Source organism: Mobula hypostoma, chromosome 27 (genome assembly GCF_963921235.1).
Source record: "Mobula hypostoma chromosome 27, sMobHyp1.1, whole genome shotgun sequence".
NCBI lineage: Eukaryota > Metazoa > Chordata > Chondrichthyes > Myliobatiformes > Myliobatidae > Mobula > Mobula hypostoma.
In genome coordinates, this window is record NC_086123.1 from 34,135,833 (window position 1) to 34,157,752 (window position 21,920).

General features: G+C 42.3%; 1 protein-coding gene across 2 annotated transcripts in view; it reads right to left on the reverse strand.

Annotated features, from left to right (window-relative positions):
• The window catches only part of LOC134338490 (coronin-1C-like), a 181,357-nt gene that overhangs the window by 133,842 nt on the left and 25,595 nt on the right, over nt 1-21,920 (reverse strand). The window contains exon 1 of one of the 2 annotated variants that reach the window (XM_063034339.1): nt 8,689-8,837. The exons of the other annotated variant lie outside the window; for it this stretch is intronic. The gene's annotated coding sequence lies outside the window, so the exon portion shown is untranslated. Of the gene's footprint in view, nt 1-8,688; nt 8,838-21,920 lie in introns of those variants that run through there. 2 annotated transcript variants of the gene reach the window in all.

Consider the following 21,920-nt stretch of genomic DNA (forward strand, 5'->3'; position numbering starts at 1 on the left):
GCATTAGCCCATCAGGAACCAGTCCAAGTTTCACACAATGTACCAACACCAATGTGCTCAAAATAGAGCAGACCTCTTCCCACCGCCGCCCCCCACCACCAGGATATAGAAATTGCTGGAAAAGCCAGTATTTATTTTCTATCACTGATTTCCCTTGAGGATGTGCAGAACTGCTACAGTCCTTCTGGTGAAAAAAAACCCAACAATTGTACTGATGAAGGGTTTCCCCCTGAAATGTTAACTGTTCACTCTTTTCCACAGATGCTGCCTGGCCTGCTGAGTTCCTCCAGCATTTAGTGTGTGTTGCCAACAATTGTACTGACTGCAGAGTTCCAAGATTAAACCCAGTGACAATGAAGGAACAGTGATGCATCTTCGTGTAATCGTGGGCAATTCAGAGGGGAACCTGCGGGTGGTCCTATGTATCTACTGCCATTGCCCTTCTTGACTGCAGACGTCATGGGTTTGAAAGACATTGCCAGAGCAGCCTAGGTGAGTAGCTGCAGTGGATTTTGTAGGCAGCCCAGTGATAATCTGAGCAAATGTGGATCGCTTCAATCACCGAGGGAATGCGGGTGGCTTTAATTTGATCATGTTCAACCACTGTATTGTTAATGTGTACTGGAGGACATGACAAAATGACAGAGAAGGTACTCAAGATGACAACTTCCTGACAGAATGAACAGGATAGTTTCCATTAGTGTGGCAAAAACTCCGACACTCACAATAAATTCCTTAGAGACGGAGGATGAGGGTGCAGACTGTTTGTTGTGATGGAGATAAAGAATGAAAATACAACCACCAACTTCCAATCTCCTGACAGTTACTAGATTAAATCTCACAACCAAAACAGACAGCCTCAAAAGTTGGTGAGAGTTTACTAGCGCCAAGTAGACAATATTTTCACAATAAATTGTATATTTTGAAATAAATTCAGTCATTCTAGATCACAACCATGTAATAACTCACACCATATCACAAGAACTCCTTATTAGGAAACATCTCGCTGCTTGCACCATTTATATCACAGGTGTGGTCAGAAACAGGTGAATAATTTCTGACATGACACAAATTTCTTTCTTCCTGTCTGACTTCTATCTCAGCAAGGAGTGAATCACCTTAATCATGCTCAAAGTCTAGCTTCTACGTCAGGGTGCAATAATGAAACCAGAAGGGAATTCAGGTTTGTTTTTGCTTTGTAGCAGTCAGTGGAAGCTGTATGCAATAATTAACAAGTCTTTGCTTTGGAATAGAAAAAAAGAAAAGTAATTATTGTGCTGAACACTACTGCCTCTGGATCTCAAGAACCAGTTGGATGAAATAAGGAGCAAAAACCTAGCATCAGGACTCATTTCCAAAAGTATGCATGGACCTATTACAATTGCATCAAAACACTCCCTCAGTAAGCAATTACCTACTTGTGAAATTGACTCACAGGCTTAGTGGTTATGACTTCACTTGGGTGGGACTATGAAAAATACTTGCAGAGCTGCCAAGCCACGTGTACAATTCAATTAGACAAAAGCACAGCTGGTCACATGGAAGGATTTTGCATCAGACCTCATCTATGGAGCAAATTACAAATTTCTAATCACTATCCCATATTAAACTGGTCAGCTTTTTTTTTTCTACAGTTAATATACTAAGAAAGGAACAAGCAGTGCAAGACAAATCCAAAGCAAATTAGTAAGTTACCCAGGGAATAGGAAAAAAACAGAATGCTGGAAGTACTCAGCAAGTCAAGCCGCAGTGACAGAGGGAAAAAAACAGCCAATAACTTTTCATTTGGGCCATGAGACAAACCAGGTTCTCAGCCTGCATTAGATCCTCAAATCTAGGAATGGGCAATGAACCCAAACACGAGGAGATCTACAGATGCTGGAATTTCAAGCAACACACAAAAAAATTGCTGGTGAACGCAGCAGCAATGTTTATGGGCAATGAACCAGCAGTTCGGAATGCCACTACTGAGTCAAGGCTGACAGCCCACATTCAATATGACCGTGTGCACCCTAATATGGCTTCTGATAGCCTAGTTTAAAGCTCAGATGCAAGGTTACTTGTGTTGTGTTTAGAGTGGCACCAGTAATGAACCAGCCACCAGTGGAACTGATGGACGCAGATTCAATTGCAACATCCAAGAGATACTTGGATAAGTAAAAGGATGGGAGCAGTATGAAAGGCTATGGTTCACCTGTGGCTTGATGTGACTAGGCAGAGTAACAGGTCAGCATGGACTAGATGGGCCAAAAGGCCGAGTTCTGTACTGTAGTGCTCTATGTCTCCATGTCTATGGCGCCTCTGACTTTGGATTACTGTTGTTTCTCCATCACTACTCCACAATTTTCTTAAAAACTACTTAGTCAGCATTTGATTTCCTTGTTGTACATACACAAAATACAGGAGGAACTCAGCAGGTCAGACATCATCTATGGAAATAAATAAACGTTTCCGGCCAGGTCCCTTCCTCGGGACTGAGAGGGAAGGGGGAAGCTAGCAGAATAAGAAGTTGGGGGGTGGAATGACTCTAGCTTGATGGGTGAAACCAAGTGGGTGGGAAAGGTAAAGGGCTGGAGAGGAAGGAATATTATAGGAGAAAGAAGGGGGAGGTGACGGCCTCAACCATTAGAATTTTCTCCCTTTTCCTTCTTTTGGCATTTAGTTAAATTGAACACCCCGTTTAGTTTTTACACATAACTGGGGGAAAAAAAGAGTTTGACTGCACTTTGGCATGAAAATCATGGAAAAAAAATCCCTGCATACATAAACAGAACATTTTTAAAAAATGGGCAGCCTTCTCACTGGGCTGGTCAGCAACCAGAGACACAGGATGTTGATTTTGGGTTGGGTAATGTAGCCCCTGCCTGGTGTCCTAAAAATAGTAATTCCAGACGAAGGGTCTCGGCCCGAAACATCGACTGTACCTCTTCCTATAGATGCTGCCTGGCCTGCTGCATTCACCAGCAATTTTTATGTCTGTTGCTTATTACACCAATACATCTGTATTAAACAATCACTTCCCATGGAAGCTAAATCAACTGCAGAAACACTGAAAGATGCATTTCAGTCCTGTTTCACTGACCTCTTTTCAGATCATGAACTGTCCCCTGGAGATTGACGATAAACTACTTTATGAAATCAGGTGCAGTTTATCATATCTATGCTTCTACAGGCAGTGGTGTCAATGTTATGATTCTGCAACAGAGACACTGCTGCTTTTGACAACAATACAATGACGTAAATACTATTAGAATGCCAAAAACATTAAAGTCAAACTCAGTACCGAGGCCCTGTTCTTGTCACAATACTTTCACTACCCCAAATACTGAATTCCAAGGCAACCTTCACTTACTGCAAGCAAGACAAATCATTCATTCAGCTGAAAATGGAATACTAATCATACCGGACATCCAATTCTCTTACACTTCTTTGAAGAATCAAGAGAAAGGATCAATGCCAACAATCTTTAATCGCTCACTCTGGCAGTGCGCTGTATATTCATTGAAAACAAAATGCCTCAGTTCTTCATTCCCCAACCAGCCAAGGGCAGGATACTGGCAGTATTCACAATCTACAGAAACAAAACGTTGCTTGGGTGACCTATAAAGACCATAGCTGATTGCTTCTTGAACATTTTTAATCATGACCCTGAGTTTCTTCTGGTTGCTTGCCAATTCCTTGTCTTACTTTGTCCTGACTCCTACACTGTTCCACTTATAAAATGCTAAATCTCTTAACTTATAGTGCTGATAATGGGTCATCAACCAGAAATGTTAGTTTTGTATTTCTTTCTGTTGAGGGTGCCTAAACCTGCTGGATATTACCAGCAGTCTGTTTACATGAAAAAATTTCATATTCCAGATTTTAAAAATCTTTAAACTTGTTCCACTTTTGAATCTACAAGTCATCAACTTTATTCAGAATTGCTGGTTCGGACTGTATGCTTGTTTGTGGTTTAATATAATCACCCGTGTAAATGTAGTGTTCAATGAGCTTTTCAGAGGTTACAGTTGTCTCTACTTTTGAGTTGAGTCCTAGTGCGCATGCACCGGTCGTGCATGCAGCCTGGTACAGCCGTTCCGATCTATTCTTACTTTCTTCTTCTTACTTTTTAATTTACGTTATTTTTTGTATTTTTTTTTCCTCACGGTAACACGTCGAAGCTGCACCCTCTCTAACATGCTGGTCGAGAGAGTTTTATTTGGGTTTTCTTTAGCGCTGGAAATGGTTACATCCCGACACACAGGACAGAAGCAAGGTCACATTGTGTATTCCACGGACCAGCAAAGACCGGCCAGTTTAGTGAGCAGAATGGTGGACACCCCTGCTGAAATCCGGAGGAAAACACACAGAGGGGGATCACAAAGCCGAGGAAAGAGGACCGGGTCGAGACAAGAGACTTTTGGAGAAGAGGAGTTCGGTGGGTAATACCGTTCCGGCTGACCGGAAGTGCACTGAGAGCGGTAAGCGTAAAGGAGTTGGATGCTTACTGTTCTGGCTAACAACGGATGGTGCAATCCGGGGTATATTACGATCAAGGAACGTGTTTACAGAATGGATGTTGAACTTTTTACTGTTGGACTTTGGCCACATTCCACCGTGATACAACACTGGCGGCACGGGAGGTCGTTCCTGCCTGTGGCCATCGAACGTTCAGCTCCTCCCGTGGAGGGTCAGACACCCTGAGCCAATAGACTGGTCCTGGACTTATTTTCCATCTGGCATAGTTTGCATTTTGGTGTTTGATTGTTGGGGTTTTTTTGTATTGCTATATTTACGCTCTATTCTTGGTTGGTGCAGCTGTAACGAAAACAAATTTCCCTCGGGATTAATAAAGTATATCTATCTATCTATTTTCTGGAAACTTCTTGGTTTAAGTGGTGGGTGTCACATCACTTGAATCTGGCTATTTAATTGGTTATCTTTTATCTGCTGGCATGTCAGTGGAAACAGTGGTCTGACACAAGAAGATCAGACCACCTTGGTTCAGTCTTTCCTTTAGACTCACTTCCTCTGCCTTTTTCCCCCCCTTTTCCTGTTCATCTCTCACCACACACACCACTCTTCTCATTTCCTTTGCTCTTAATAAAGCAATTGTAAGCAGCAAGTTTTATATCTCACTCTTAATTTCCGATGAACCTTTGGATCGCAAAATGTATCAAGATCCAACAGAATTGACTGCCTCTGTTCAACAGTATTTCAAAATATGTACAGATCCAATATTCCTATGTCATTAACTGCAAAGACAAAGAAGCTCAATTTCTTTTGCCCTCTCTCAGATTTCTTAAAATCATATTTGATCACGACAAAATCCCCAGTTTATAAAAAGTAATTAATCAAGAATTATTTTTGTTCTCTGCAGTGAACGACCCAATGACTATCCAGAGAGGCACAGGGAACAGAAGCACACTGCCAGTATTCTTTAATCAACTAGAACAAACGGCCTGGTTGCTACATCATTCCCATTTGAGATTTGTATAAATTAACTGCTGTATCTCATATTATTACAATAGTGCCTACATTTCAGAAACACTCATTAGCTGTGATCAAAATAAGCTGACTGACCTTCCTCGTGAACTTCAATTGATATACTTAACTGTTCCTTTACAAAATAAAAATATCTGCACTGTTAACATTCAAGACTTTAATTTGCAGCATAATGTGTTTCTCACTTCACCAAGTTATCTTTCATAAGGGCCTGATTAAAAACCAAGTTTGTTGAGTTGTTATCAAGAAGTCTTTCTGCAACAGGACTGACTGCACTGTCAATGACCAAAGGAAAAGTTTTTCCTGGTGGGTCTGTGTCTCCACAGACAGCAGTGCATTTCCATTCTCTGACACACCATTAATTTGGTCCATACTGTAATCTTCAGCTGCAGCATACTGAAACAGCAAAATTAAAACACTGAGGGCAAGCACTGATATTCAAACTTTTGAATTGGGTTATCCTGATAAAACAGTGATAACTTGGTCTTGAATTACCAGTACAATGTTACTATTCTAAAACTAGATTTTGTCAAAGGGTCCAATGTATTAATCACGGAACGCAGACTGTGGCAAAAAAAACAAAACACTCAAGGAAAAGTTCAGCAATCATGAGTTATAAATCTTTCTCACAATGAATAAGATACTCAGAGCATTTTGTTTAATTAAGATATTTTGTCATTTCTGAACATTATACCAACAATGAAGTTTATTCTTGCCATCCCATGACTCAACCACACTTAACCAGTAAATTAAGACACTTTTTAAAATGGATGACAATAGAAGTAATTCTTATGCTAATATGAAACAGTTTATGGCATTGTGATTGCACAGTGCTTCGGGCTTTTAGGCTCTGTGGATCTAGAGCTTCCCTTTAATAAAAGGGGAGATCCAGTGGAAACACAGGGCATTCTCAGCAATTGAAAACTGGACACATTGTGCAAAGAAAGCCAAATCCAGCAGTAATAATTGAAAACAAATTGAATATTCTTAAATTTCTAAAACTCTGTTGATCAATTCACTCTTCATTAAAAGTTTTGGTCAGATTTAAATTCAATATAATAGATTTAACTTGTATTAACACAGAAATTTGATTTAACAGTGAAATCAAATTGGTGGCACTTCTGACGTCTCAATTAGTAAGAACACTGTTTAACATACAACAGTGTTGCAAGCCAATATTTGGCGCCAGTTTGTGTTGAATTAGCTGATTTTAGGCAGGGAAGGATACAGAAGCTCAATGTGTGGAAGTATGTGGCATTTACTTTGCCATGAAACACTCAGACGGTTGGAGTTTGTACTATGGTGACAACAGGTGGCTTTGAAACTAAACAGCCAAAGAATGAACTACACAGCAGTAAATCAGAATTTCAAAACCTCAAGCCGCTCAATCGGGAAAAAAACAACTAGGGTTCTTCCTCTGAATTGTTTTCCAGCATCTGCAGAATCTCTGGTATTCATGTCTTGCCTTAATATTCTCTTTTCGCAGCTTTCTCCTGCTTGCTTATCTCTGCAATGTTCTTGTAATATCGCATTGAGTTTTATATTTAAGATGTAAAACATGCACAATGCATGGCCAGTTGTCAATAAATCAATAGACATTTATCACACCTTGCAGACAATCTAATTTGAGTTTACATCTTAAATATAAAACTCAACACGATATTACAAGAGCATTGTAGGGATAACCAAGCAGAATAAAGCTGGGAAAACAGAATATTAAGGCAAGGCATAAATACCAGAGATTCTGCAGATGCTTCCAGAGTAACACATACAAAATGTTGGAGGAACTCAGGTCAGGCAGCATCTATAGAAAGAAAAGTCGACATTTTATGCTGCCCTGGTGAAGAGTCTTGGCCCAAAATGTCTATTCTACATTCCTCTCCTAACCCGTTGACTTCCTCCAGCATTTTGTGTGTGTTACTAAGGTAAGTTAACCCCAAACAGTTTCCCCCCTCCCCCGAGGGGTTTAGTGTCAAAGGATAGTAAGTAATGGATGATTCACAAGTAGATATGCAGAGTCTACTTCTAAACAGCACGTGAGAGCTTGAAGAATGTAACTTGCTAGCAAAGATACCAGGTTGGGACCTTCAAGCCACATCGCCCATCAACTCACTGATCTGACCCTAACTTAATCACAGGACAATTTACAATGACCAAATAACCTACTAACCAGCATGTCTTTGGACTGTGGAAGGAAACCGGAACACCTGGAGGAAACTGACATAATCACAAGGAGAAGGTCCTTGCAGTCACTGGCAGGAAATAAACCCGAGTCACTAGTACTGTAAAGCATTCTGCTTACCACTCCACTACCATGCCACTCTGGTGAAGGACAACTACATACTTTACACACTTGTCATTCCAACAAAACCTATGCCAGGTAGTTAAAGTATTCAAACCTTCAACATTTAAATATTTTCTGTCTCTTCCCCACTCCAGGTTTGTCTTTTTCCCAGTCAATCATGTACATCAGATGCAGGTTATTAATAAACCTCAATAAAATAGCACAAAAAATGACCCAATCAACTTCAAAACTAATGAATCAAAGATGAAGACCCAAATAACGAGTAAAAGCCAGTTATAAGAGAGTTGCTTGAAATTTGTTCTTAAGTAAAATCACACAGCGTGTGATTCAAATGTGTTACGCTACGACGCAGAATTTAGTAGGCACAAGTTAATATCAATTTTGATGTCAGTCCTTGACAAGAGCATCGCGGTGTGATCGGTGATAAACCGGTTTAGATGCTTACACCATCAGTTCATCGAAAGTTGACATCAAACACAATAGGTAAATGCTCCCATCTCAACACATTCTATCTGAGGTTTTCATTTGAATTTCTGCGCACCGAAGTCCTAACAAAAACTCTTCTCACCAATCTTCATACCAGTGACAACAGGGAAGTCTGAAACCTGTTAACCATTAAGTTGCCAAAGCACAAAATGAATAAAAGCCCCCGAAAGAGACCCCGAGCTGAACCCTGAGGGTTAATGGCAGGGCTCCCAAGGCGAGGAGCCCTGGATGCGGCTCATTCATTCCCATCAGTGCCTCTGCATCGCTCTCGTGGTGCCGACAGCAACTCTGCCAACTAGAAGGCGCTAATGCCAGGTGTGCAGAAATCTGAAGTAAAACCGCTGCAGAGGACCGACTGCAGCGTTGGAGTGTACCCAGCTTCTCCAGCCCGAGCTGCCAGCGCCACTTACTTGGAGTTTTGACCCTTTTTTTTCCTTCTCCCTGTCGCGCTGTCGACACCTCCCAACACTTCGCTCCTCACTCACACCGACCGGAAGCAACGCCCGACTGCCAGTGCGCCTGCGCGCCCCCCGCTCCCCTGAGTGGCCGCGCCTTTGCCGGAGTAGCCGGCACGACTGACCAATGGGAGCCTTCGCTCCCAAGACGTCCGGCACTCCTTATATGGAAGCGGTTTCGGCCGGGGGAGCTGAGCGTCGGCTGAAGCGGTGAGGGTGTGGCCGGCGACCATTGTTTATTCGAAAGTGCTCCGCTTCGGCGCTGGCAAGTATCTGGAAGGTTCATCCGCTCCATGAGGAGCGTGGCGAGCCGCGATAGAGTGTTTTAGACATTTGGTGAGGTGTGTGTAGGTTTAGGCGGGTGTGGCGCTTGACGGACAGGTATTTCATCCAATCTCAAGATAAACTGCTGCAGCTGTTGGAAACGTGAAATAAAGGTTAGAAATGCTGGAAAAAGTTCAGGTGTTCAGGTGGATAAGAAGAGCGGGGAATATTTGGTCAAATGGGTGAATAATTTGTACTGGAGAGAATTGCTGAAGTCATGGAAGCCATACACATTGTGACTAAGCACCTGTAAGTTAGAAGTAAAAGGAAGCTATTAGAAAGTTCCTCAGAATTTCAGTTTATCCAGTAAATCAAAGGAACATCTACTGTAATATACAGAAAATCATGGTCGAGTGAATGTCAGACTGAACGGCTGTTGGAACATTGCATGAAAATTAAACATTTTACATTAACATCTCATTTGAAATGGACGTTTCATGAATAATGCTTCAATTCATTCTAAAACATACTAGATTTCATCTTTTTTTTTCCTCTGAGTTTGAAGGCTCCCACGCTCCCACACCCCTAACAGAACACTTGGGTTCTCATTTTTAAAATCCTTCCCAGGGCACAGACGTGACAACTGGCTTCAGTACAATGGATGAGAGCTGAAGAATGGATTCCTAGATCTAAATGCAATACCACTGGAAAATACACATCTATGAACAGCAAGCCATGTCAGTGTGTATGAAAACTGGCTGAACTAACAAAACGAAAACCTGGGAATCTTGGAATTGTATTCCAGTCCCTTGGTAGGAGTAAGAGTAACTCACCCAAAACATATTTTGATAGAAGTTGCTCAATCTTGAAAAAAACAGCCACTAATTTGTACATGACAAGTTCTTTAACATAGTGTAAAATTATTATTCAACATTATTAATGTTTGTAGGAAAATAAGTATAGCAAAAATGCTGAAACTTGTTTCATCAAGTTGCGGATGACACTACGGTGGTTGGCCTCATCAACAATGATGATGAGTCGGAGTACAGAGAGGAAGTGGAACGGCTGGTGGACTGCGTCGGGTCTCGCCAATATATAGAAGGCCACATCGGGAGCACCGGACGCAGTATATCACCCCAGCCGACTCACAGGTGAAGTGTCCTGACACAGACTGGGAGATCGTTTCGCTGAACACCTATGCTCTGTCCACCAGAGTAAGCAGGATCTCCCAGTGGCCACACATTTTAATTCCACATCCCATTCCCATTCTGATATGTCTATTCACGGCCTCCTCTACTGTAAAGATGAAGCCACACTCAGGTTGGAGGAACAACACCTCATATTCCGTCTGGGTAGCCTCCATCCTGATGGCATGAACATTGACTTCTCAAATTTCTGCTAATGCCCCATCTCCCCCTCGTACCCCATCTGTTATTTATTTATATACACACATTCTTTTTCTCTCCCTCCTTTTTCTCCCTCTGGCCCTCTCACTATACCCCTTGCCCATCCTCTGGGCTTTCCCCTCCTCCCCCTTTTCTTTCTCCCTAGGCCTCTTGTTCCATGATCCTCTCATATCCCTCTTGCCAATCAACTGTCCAGCTCTTGGCTCCCTCCCCCTCCTGTCTTCTCCTATCATTTTGGATCTCCCCCTCCCTCTCCCACTTTCAAATTTCTTACTAGCTCTTCTTTCAGTTAATCCTGACAAAGGGTCTTGGCCCGAAACGTCGACTGTACCTCTTCCAATAGATGCTGCCTGGCCTACTGCGTTCACCAGCAACTTTTATGTGTGTTGCTTGAAATTCCAGCATCTGCAGATTTCCTTGTGTTTAGATGACCAAGTCAAGTTTATTGTTGTTTAACTATTTACATGTATATCGTCAAACCAGACAATGTTTCTTCAGACCAGGATGTAAAGCACTGCAGTATGCATAACACAAGATAACTTAGGAAAGTAAGAATTAAATCTGCAAATGAGTTATGCATAAATAAACAAAATAAAGTGCATAAATTAAAGATTGTAGGGTAGACAAATTAACTGGTGACACTTCGAATGCAAGGTGGCAGAAAGTTCAGAAGCCTAATGGCTTGAGGGAAGAAGCTGTTTCCCATTTTGACCATTCTTGTCTTTAAGCATCAGAGTCCCCTGCCTGACAGTAGAATGTCAGAGGATGCTGGATGGATGGATGGATAGGATCCTTGATAATATTAAGGGCTCTGTGTATGCAACACTTCTGATAAATGCCCCTGATGGATGGTAGGGAGTCCCCAGGATCCTCTTGACTGTTTTCATAGTCTTTTGTAGGGACTTTCGGTCCGATGCTCTACTGCTCCCATACCAGATGGAGATGCAACTTGTCAGAGCGCTCTTAATGGTGCTCTTGTAAAATTCAGTTAAGATGGGGGTGGATGGAGGAAGAGTTCTCTTGCCTCAATCTCCTTAAGAAGTGGAAGCGCTGCTGTGCCTTCTTATTCATGGATTATTGAGGGACCAGGTGAGGTCATCCATGACGTGAACTCCCAGGAACTTGGTGAGCCATGTATGCGCAAAAGGGGATGGTTCATCTGCACTTTCCTGAAGTCCACAATCATTTCCTTGGTCTTTGCCATGTTCAGACGTGGGTTGTTGTTCTCACACCAGTCTGCCAGCCGTTCCACTTCCCCCCTCTACTCCGTCTCATCGTCATTGTTGATGAGGCCAACCACTGTAGTGTCATCCGCAACTTGATGAAACAATTTGAGCTAAATCCTGTGACACAGTCGTGTCAGCAGTGTGAACAGCAGCGGGCTGAGCACACAGCCCCGGGGAGCACCAGTGCTCAGCGCAATGGGACTAGAGATGTAGCTACCCACAAAGGTTGAATGTTAAGAAGTCCAGGATCAAGTGCATCTCTTGAAGCAATATCATAGGATCTTTTTACCAAGTCTTAGTAAGCTTATGACATGGAACTTGAAGAACTTCTTTGAATTTTAAACCATTGCCAAATAATTTGGTGAATTTCTATTTTTCTCCCTAATATCAGATCACATCTGCATATCAATAAAACACATTCTGAAGATTCAGTTAGATTGTAACAGGCAATTAAAAACTCACTTTGATATTATTGCCCATGAAGGTTATTGGATAGCAGTGACACCAAAAGCACTGAGCAAATTAACATAGCAATGTTCCTGAAATATAGATTATGTATTTGTTGAAGAGGTTCCTTTTGAGAAGTCCTAAAGATGTGGAGGGAGGGAAGACCAAAGGGATTTCCAAAAGATGCCTCGAGTTTAAGGTCACGGTGTTTGAAAGCTTTGCCAACTGTGGAATAGCAGAAAATGTATAGTGGGGTTATAGTCGGGCTTGCAAGGTTGGATGAAAAAGACATGTAAAATCGGGTAAATCCCTGGAAGGATTTTTAAATGTGGACACAGACATTCACTTGAACATACTGGCAGACTGGGAGCCTACAAAAATGGGAATGGGGTGGGATAGGTTGGCAGAGATCTTGGTGCTTGTGCACAATAAGTAATTTGGATTAGAACTCGGGATGCCTTTTATGAGAGCATTGCAGACTTTATGCCGGGGAGATGCTGTAAAGGATCAAAGTTTCCAGGTTAGCAGACATCCCACCTCTTCCGGAAGTTCCGGGAGTCTCCTGCATATTAATAGTGGCTCCCTGATGCCCGCAAATTATATACAATATCCTGGAAATTAATTTTGTTGAGAGTAAGAGAGAGCGCGCGCGCATGCGCGCCCCATGGCAGAGGGTTCCAAAAAAAGAAAATATAAAATGTACTTCACCCCAGACTACACTAAAGTGTACCCCTGCCTAATAGGGGTCAAAAATAATGACAGTGTTGCTCGCTGCACTGTTTGCAACAGTGACTTTTCTATTGCCCATGGTGGGTTAAGACTGTAAAAGACATGTTGAGGTGAGTTTAACAGGTGTCATTTGTTCATTAGCATAGCTAACATTATTTAAGCTAGCTGGCTGGCTGCTATGGAGCTACTCTACTGCAGACATCCCACCTCTCCCAGAAGTTCCGGGAGTCTCCCACAAATTGATGGTGCTACCTCCCTGAAATAAGTTTTGCAGGGTGGGATGTCTGGGATAGTGGAAAATTTGTCCAGGAGTCATGGTTGGGCACTTGCCTCTCCAGCACCAAGGACATGTTCAAAAGGCGGATTCCATCATTAAGGACTCCCATCATCCAGGATATGCTCTCTCATTACTACCATCAGAGAGGAAGTACAGGAGTCTGAAGACACACACTCTCAACATTTTAGTTACAACTTCTTCCCCTCCACCATCAGATTTCTCAATGGACAATGAACTAACCCATGAACGCTATCTCACTATTTTTGCTCTCATTCATTGTTCATTATGTGCTGTGTCATATGATGTACGCACTCATAATCTTTCCATGACCATGATTGTTCCTGGCAAATTTTTCTACAAAAGTGTTTTTCCATTGCTGCCTTCTGGGCAGTGTCTTTACAAGACGGGTACCATTATCAATACCCTTCAGAGATTGTCTGCCTGGCGTCAGGGGTTGCATAACCAGGACCTGTTATGCACCACTTGCTCCCATGGCTTCATGTGACCTCAATTGGCGGCTATACAGGTACTACACCTTGCCCAAGGGTGACCTGCCGACTAGCAGAAGGAAGGAGTACCTTATACCTCTTCTGCCTCAAAACAACAGATTTCATGACATACAGTATGTCAGTGATATTAAAGCTGCTTGTGATTATTCAAGGTTAGATATGCACTGTTTAAAAACCATCAAAAAACGCATCTGAATAGCCTTCCCTTAGCAGAAGAATCTACTTCCTCCATACTTCTTGACAAAGCACACTTGTTGGAAGTGTTCCAAACAGTCAGTCTACCACCCTGCACTGTTTATCACTCACGTAGGCTTGTTAAACCTTCCAAAGTAAATAAGCAAATTTTACTGTCCGTTCTTGGGAAACCTTGTAGGTGTAAAATGAATTCCTGCACGTAACCTGACAAAGTGGTGTTAAGTACTGAATATTAAATTTTAACAGAACAGCAAATTAATTTCAAAACATAAAACAGACATATCATTGAAAATAGGACAAAGTACTTGCCAAAGAATTCCATAGGACCGGAGATGGCATCATTGCAGAATTGAAGCTGCAGGCCGCAGCTATTGATGTATCATAATAAGTAGCAATTAGCGAATCAATATTGTTAGGGTTTTAGAAATGTAGCCGCACTCTGCCAGTAAAATGTGAACATTTCCATAGGTACATCAGTGAGTAAGCATTTTAGCTGGAAAGTTGTTGACAGTTTTGTTTCCAGAAGTAATAATTGCTGACAAACTATCGAACCGAAACTATTTCTGTCACTGAGTTTGCATTATAGATTTAATTTTGAATTCCACTGAGAAAGGTAGATTTGCAACTCCATTTATCAGTCAGACAATGTAGAATTTGAGTGAGGAAATCTTATATTAAACCCTCTTATGGTTGAATGTAAATCCTTGTCTACACCAGGCTGGGCTGTAATGTTGAATCACACTAATGGTGTTCATCATTGTTCACTGGAAGTGATACTGAGAAATAGCTGTGAGCATTAAAGCTATAAAACACGACAACATCCCAACTGAAGATCTGTTGTCCAATCTGAGCTGCATTTCCAACCAAGCTGTTCCAGTACACTGTCCCATTCACAAAAATCAACTAATTATTGCCAAATCTGTCTTTTTTCAGTCATCAACAAAGCGATGGAAATCACGGTTAATAATGTTCACAAATGGCACTGCACTTTACTCATCAATAACATACTTATTAGTAGCCAGTTTGAGCTTTGCCTGGACCATTCAGCTCAAAAGTTCATCACAGTCTCAATCCAAATTGAACCGAAGAGCAAATTCCTCAGTTAAAGGTAACAGTGACTGCCCTTGAACTCAAAGCAAAGCAGTGTGTCAGTAAGGGATCCTGTTAAAACCGAAGTAATAAAACCAGAAGGAGAACTTTCCAAAGGCTGGAATTTTACACAAAGCAAATTGGTTGTGGGTGTCAGAAATCCATGATCCCAGCCCCAGGATATCACTGCAGCAGTTTCTCACGACAGTATTCCGGGGCCAACCATCTTTGGTTTCTTTCTTGCATCCGAAGTGGGAATTTTCACTGGTGATTAAGAAATTTAATTCCATCCACAATTTATCAGTAAAAGTAGCAGGTAAGCGCTATACGCAGAAAGATTCAGACAACATTTGGCATGGGATGTTAAGTGGCAAGTCATTTTCATGCGACATTAGTGCCAAGCAATGATTACCTCCAGCAAGAAAGGGGAAGTGATGGGACATTGTCCTCTTCCTGGAAGAGCACAGTGCCAACAACTTCCAAGAAATGTGATTCCTCCCAGTACAAAGAAGACTGACTGGTAACCTACTGAAACATTCACTGGTTCATAGTACATCCAACCTCCAGAGTACACTGCAGTTACTCACCTGGATTACTCTAACACCACCTACCAAATCTGTTGCTTCTATCACCAATGGCAGCAGGTGGAGGCCCAAAGGTCAAATCTGCTAGTCCAAGCCAGGGCCTGGGGATTGAAAGCCAATGTCTGAAAGTTTGGGGCCAAGGACTAGAGGCCTATCCTAAGGTTGGAGACCTATTTGTATGAATGACTAGATGGGAGGGCAGGAAAGGGGCTTGTTTTGCTGCAGTTGTCCTGTTTTATTCTGCTGGTGTTGCTAATTGTTTCAGCTTGTGTTCTTCTGCTGAACGTTGTGGGCATGTTATGTGTTGCGGCACTTGTGGACTGCCCCCAGCGCATCCTTGGGTGCGTTGGTTGTTAAAGCAAATGAAGCATTTCACTGTATGTTTCAATGTGCACGGGATAAATAACTGAATCTGAGCAGGTACATGGGAACACCACTACCTGCAAGTTCCCTTCCAAGACAATGCCAACTTGACACGTATGCCATTGGTTGTTTGCTGGGTCTAAATTCTGAAACACCCTGCACAGCAGCACTGTGGGAGTGCCTTTAGCAGAAGAACTGCAGCGTTTCAAGAGGCATGCAATGGCTCAGATGATGGAAGTGCTGCCTCACAACACCAGAGATCTAGGTTCATCCTTAACATCCCTTGTGTGCGGAGTTTAAGCATTCTCCCTGCAATGCATGCACTTCCTCCAGGCACTCTAACTTCCTCCTCAAACATCCCGAAGATGTACAGATTGGTTGGTTAATTAGTCACGCTAAATTGTTTTTAGTGTGTGGATGAGTGTTAGAATCTGGAGATGGTTATGATAATGTGAAGAGAATAAACCCCAATTAGTGTACATGGGTGCCTGCTGGTCTGTATGGTCTCAACAGGTCAAAGGGCTTGTTTCCACACTGAGTCAGCCTGTGACTGAGACAACTCAGCACAGTCCTCTCGAGGACAATAAGTACTGAGCTCGAAGATGACACCCAGATCCTGAAAGTGATAAAAACAGAAGAAGTTCATCTGGGTGAACCATGGGCGGTCAGCAATCCGGGTGCAAGGAATTCACCTAGTATGACTCAGAGCCTTTTAGGATAAGTAAGTAGAGATGAGAAAAGTTTATAGTTCCTTTAATCTATTCAACTATATCTACCCAACTTCTTATCATAAAGTCCTGATATTCATCCTGTTAATGACGCATGTGATCTTGCATCTTGACCAAGCCCTTTGGAGCACACGTTATGCATTTTGTAATAACTTGCACCTGTGTAACTTACGTTACACTTTGAAGGCATCTCGTTACACAATCCACTGCAATGCAGCTATCGCCTTGGACTTGCTCTTCTCTCCCACATTTAAAGTTCTGATTTACTGGTAAAACAAAGCACATTTTTCAGGGTTTTAATCAAGCCAACAGGACAAGCCCTTGTGTAATGTCATAAAATGATAAATATTAGCTTTCCCTGCTCTCATTGCTAAACACTGCAGTAGTGCACAGAAATCGCCACTGGTTCGTGTTTAGTTCTTCTGTGCACCTAAGTTATACGCTGGCATTGATGGTTTTTATATAAAATCAATAAATAACGAAGTAAATTTATTATCAGAGTACATGTATGTCACAAAATACAACCCTGAGATTCATTTTCTTGCAGGCATACTCAATAAATCTATAAAATAATAATCATAACAGAATCAACAAAACACTGGGACATTCATCCAGAGTGCAGAAGACAAGAAACTGTGTAAATAGAAGATGAAGAAATAATAATAATAAATAACTCAGCAATAAATCTAGGGAACATTAGATGAAGAGTCCTTGAAAGTGAGTCCATTGGTTGTAGGGACACTTCAATGAAGGGACAAGTGAAGTTAGCCCCTCTGATTCAAGAGTCTAATTGTTGAGGGGTAATAACTGTTCCTGAACCTGGTGGTGTGAGTCCATAAGACCATAAGACAAAGGAGCAGAAAACGGCCATTTGGCCCATCAAGTCTGCTCCGCCATTTTATCATGAGCTGATCTATTCTCCCATTTAGTCCCACTCCCCCACCTTCTCACCATAACCTTTGATGCCCTGGCTACTCAGATACCTATCAATCTTTGCCTTAAATACACCCAATGACTTGACCTCCACTGCCGCCCGTGGCAACAAATTCCATAGATTCACCACCCTCTGGCTAAAAAAATTTCTTCGCATCTCTGTTCTGAATGGGCGCCCTTCAATCCTTAAGTCATGCCCTCTCGTACTAGACTCCCCCATCACGGGAAGGAACTTTGCCACATCCACTCTGTCCATGCCTTTCAACATTCGAAATGTTTCTATGAGGACCCCCTCATTCTTCTAAACTCCAAGGAATACAGTCCAAGAGAGGACAAACGTTCCTCATATGTTAACCCTCTCATTCCCGGAATCATTCTAGTGAATCTTCTCTGTACCCTCTCCAACGTCAGCACATCCTTTCTTAAATAAGGAGACCAAAACTGCCCACAGTACTCCAAGTGAGGTCTCACCAGCGCCTTGTAGAGCCTCAACATCACATCCCTGCTCTTATACTCTATTCCTCTAGAAGTGAAAGCCAACATTGCATTCGCCTTCTTCACCACCGACTCAGCCTAGAAGTTAACCTTAAGTGTATTCTGCATGAGGACTCCCAAGTCCCGTTGCATCTCAGAACTTTGAATTCTGTCCCCATTTAAATAATAATCTGCTCGTTTATTTCTTCTGCCGAAGTGCCTAACCATACACTTTCCAACATTGTATTTCATTTGCCACTTTTTTGCCCATTCTTCCAATCTATCCAAGTCTCTCTACAGACTCTCTGTTTCCTCAGCACTACCAGCCCTTCCACCTATCTTCGTATCATCAGCAAACTTAGCCAAAATCCAAATCATTGATGTACAACATAAAAAGAAGTGGCAACATGGACCCCTGTGGAACACCACTGGTAACCGGCAGCCAACCAGAATAGGATCCCTTTATTCCCACTCTCTGTTTCCTGGCAATCAGCCAAGCTCTATCCACGTATGTAACGTTCCCGTAATTCCATGGGCTCTTATCTTGTTAAGCAGCCTCATGTGTGGCACCTTGTCAAAGGCCTTCTGAAAATCCAAATATACAACATCCACTACATTTCCCTTGTCTAGCCTACTTGTAATTTCCTCAAAAAATTGTAATAGGTTTGTCAGGCAGGATTTTCTTTAAGGAAACCATGCTGAGTTCTGCCTATCTTGTCATATGCCTCCAGGTATTCAGTAACCTCATCCTTGACAATCGACTCCAACAACTTCCCAACCACTGATGTCAAGCTAACAGGTCTATAATTTCCTTTTTGCTTCCTTGCCCCCTTCTTAAATAGCGGAGTGACATTTGCAATCTTCCAGTCCTCCTGAACCATGCCAGAATCTATCAACTTTTGAAAGATCATCGCTAATGCCTCCGCAATCTCCACAGCTACTTCCTTCAGAACACAAGGGTGCATTCCATCTGGTCTTGGAGATTTATCTACCTTTAGACTGCGCGTGCAGCTCTCCGGTGAAAATGATATCGTATCCGTTAAATAGGGGCCGTGGACAATTCTGATCTGATGGAGACAGACGAGAAAGCACAGAGGAACATCTGGAGAAATTTCTGGAACGCCGGTTCGCTGCTGTTGTTACTGCGCGATTGAGAATCTTCCGGAGGGAAAGCCTCAAATTCCCCGGCTTTGCCTGCTGCTGGCGACTGAGACTGAGGTCGAATCATTCGGATAGAGATGGTGCTCGGTACTCAGTGTTGGAGGGCTGATCGGAGGCTCGAAGTTTTCAGATGACTCAGAGTCAGACTATGGACGGACATGGCAGGGAGAGTTTTCTTCCTTCTCCCGTCTGCGTGAGATGTGGGACTTTCGAGAAACTTTGAACTCTTTTACTGTGCCATGGACTGTTCTTCATCAAGTTATGGTATTGTTGCACTGTTGTAACTATATGTTATAATTATGTGGTTTTGTTAGTTTTTTCAGTCTTGGTCTGTCCTGTGTTTTGTGATATCACACCAGAGGAATATTGTATCATTTCTTAATGCATGCATTACTAAATGACAATAAAAGAGAACTGCGTGTCCTCATAATCTAATCTAATTCAGTTTCCTGAGTACTTTCTCTGTCATAGTTGTGACTGCATACACTTCTCTTCCCTGCCACCCTTGAGTGTCTGATATACTGCGGATGTTTTCCTCAGTGAAGACTGATGCAAAATACTCATTCAGTTCCTCCGCCATCTCCTTATCGCCCATTACAATTTCTCCAGCATCATTTTCTATTGGTCCTATATCTACTCTCACCTGTCTTTTACTCTTTATATACTTGAAAAAGCTTGTAGTATCCTCTTTGATATTATCAGCTGGCTTCCTTTCATAGTTCATTTTTTTCCTCTTAATGACCTTCTTAGTTTCCTTTTGCAAGCTTTCAAAAACTTCCCAATCATCTGTCTTCCCACTAATTTTTGCTTCCTTGTATGCTCTCTCCTTTGCTTTAACTTTGGCTTTGACTTCTCTTGTCAGCCACAGTTGCATCCTTTTTCCACTCGAAAATTTCTTCTTTTTTGGAATATACCTGTCTTGCACCTTCCTCACTTCTCACATAAACTCCAGTCACTGCTGCTCTGCCATCCTTCCCGCCAGTGTCCCTTTCCAGTCAACTTTGGCCAGTTCTTCTCTCATGCTACTATAATTTCCTTTACTCCACTGAAATACCGACACATCAGATTTCGGCTTCTCTTTTTCAAATCTCACAGTGAACTCAATCATGTTATGATCACTGCCTCCTAAGGGTTCCTTCACCTCAATCTCTCTAATCACCTCCAGTTCATTACACAATACCCAATTCAGTACAGCCGATCCCCTAGTGGGCTCAACAACAAGCTGTTCTAAAAAGCATCTTGCAGACATTCTACAAATTCTCTCTCTTGAGATCCAGTGCCGACCTGATTTTCCCAATCCACTCGCACGTTAAAATCCCCCACAATTATCATAACACTGCCCTTCTGACAAGCCTTTTCTATTTCGTGTTGTAATTTGTAGTCCACATCCCTGCAGCTGTTTGGAGGCCTGTATATATCTGCCATCAGTCCTGATGCTCCTGTAGCTTCTTCCGAATAGCAGCAGTGAATAGATAGCATACCCTAGGTGAGGGGGGTCCCCGATGATGGATATTGCTTTCCTGCAACAGTGGTTCATGTAGATGTGCTCAGTAGTTGGGAGTAATTGTCATAGATGACTGTGGAGGCCAGGTCTTTGGGTATATTTAAAATGGAGGGTTGTTGGGTTCTTACTTAGAAAGGAAGTCGAGGGTTATGGGCAGAAGACAGGAGGATGGGGTTGAGGGGGCTAATTAATGATTGATTGCAGAGTAGATTCGATGAGATGAGTGGTCTAATCCTGCTCCGATATCTTATGATCTAAACTAAAGCCACAAGCTTCAGTGTTTAAACTCAACTCTGAATACCTGGCTCAAACCATAAATCCAAACTTACGTACTCAGGATCCATTGTCAGTGGGGATGTTTCTGGGCAATAGGAAGGGAGAGAATTAGGTAACACAGCTAGCGAAATGATAAAAGGGCTTACATTTATATAACACACAGAGGGAGAGAAACTCAGCAAGCTAGAGTGCATCTATGGAAGGAAATAAGATACTACCTGACCTGCTGAGTTCCTCCAGCATTTTGTATTGCTCAAGAGCTCCAGCATCTGCAGAATCTTTTGTGTTTATGCCGTGATATAACATACTTTGCAATTTCAGTGAATCCCAAATTGAATACCAATGAACAAAATGTATTCTAGATGTAATAGTTATGATATGGGAAACTCAGCAACAAATTTGAGTACCCAAGGTCACAGGAACAATAATGTGATTCCAGTGGTGCAAATCGTTGTGGTTCTGCTTCACAGCTCCAGAGAGCCAGGTGAGAACTTGACTTGTAATTCTGTCCGTTTCTCCCTGTGGCCACTTGGATGTTCCTCCAGTCCTAGTTTCCTCCAGATCTCAAAACATACTAGTTAGCATGTTACTGAATTACTAAATTCTCTGGGAAGTCCAGATGGGTGGGAGGAGAATAATGGTGGAGTTGATGGGTATGTGACAAGACCTAGGAATAGACGAATGGGATTGACGGACTTGCTCTGTAAATTCTTGCAGACCCCATGGGATGAATGGCCTCCTTTATGTCACAAAGAAGCATGAGATGAATGGCCAGAAACTCTGATTCGGTGACTCTGGCCAGACCACAATGGGGACTTTCAACTCTTCTAATAAATATGCCCTGAGGTCCTCCTGAGAAGTGACAATAATACCTCACAAGCCACCCTGAATTATGTGCTCTGGTTTATAGATTGTAACTGAACCTACAACCCTCTGATTTGGATAACAGTTCCTCCACTGAAGCAAGGCTAATAACTGATGTGTATTAAGTACACGTCACACTCACCCTCGTGAAGGTTCAT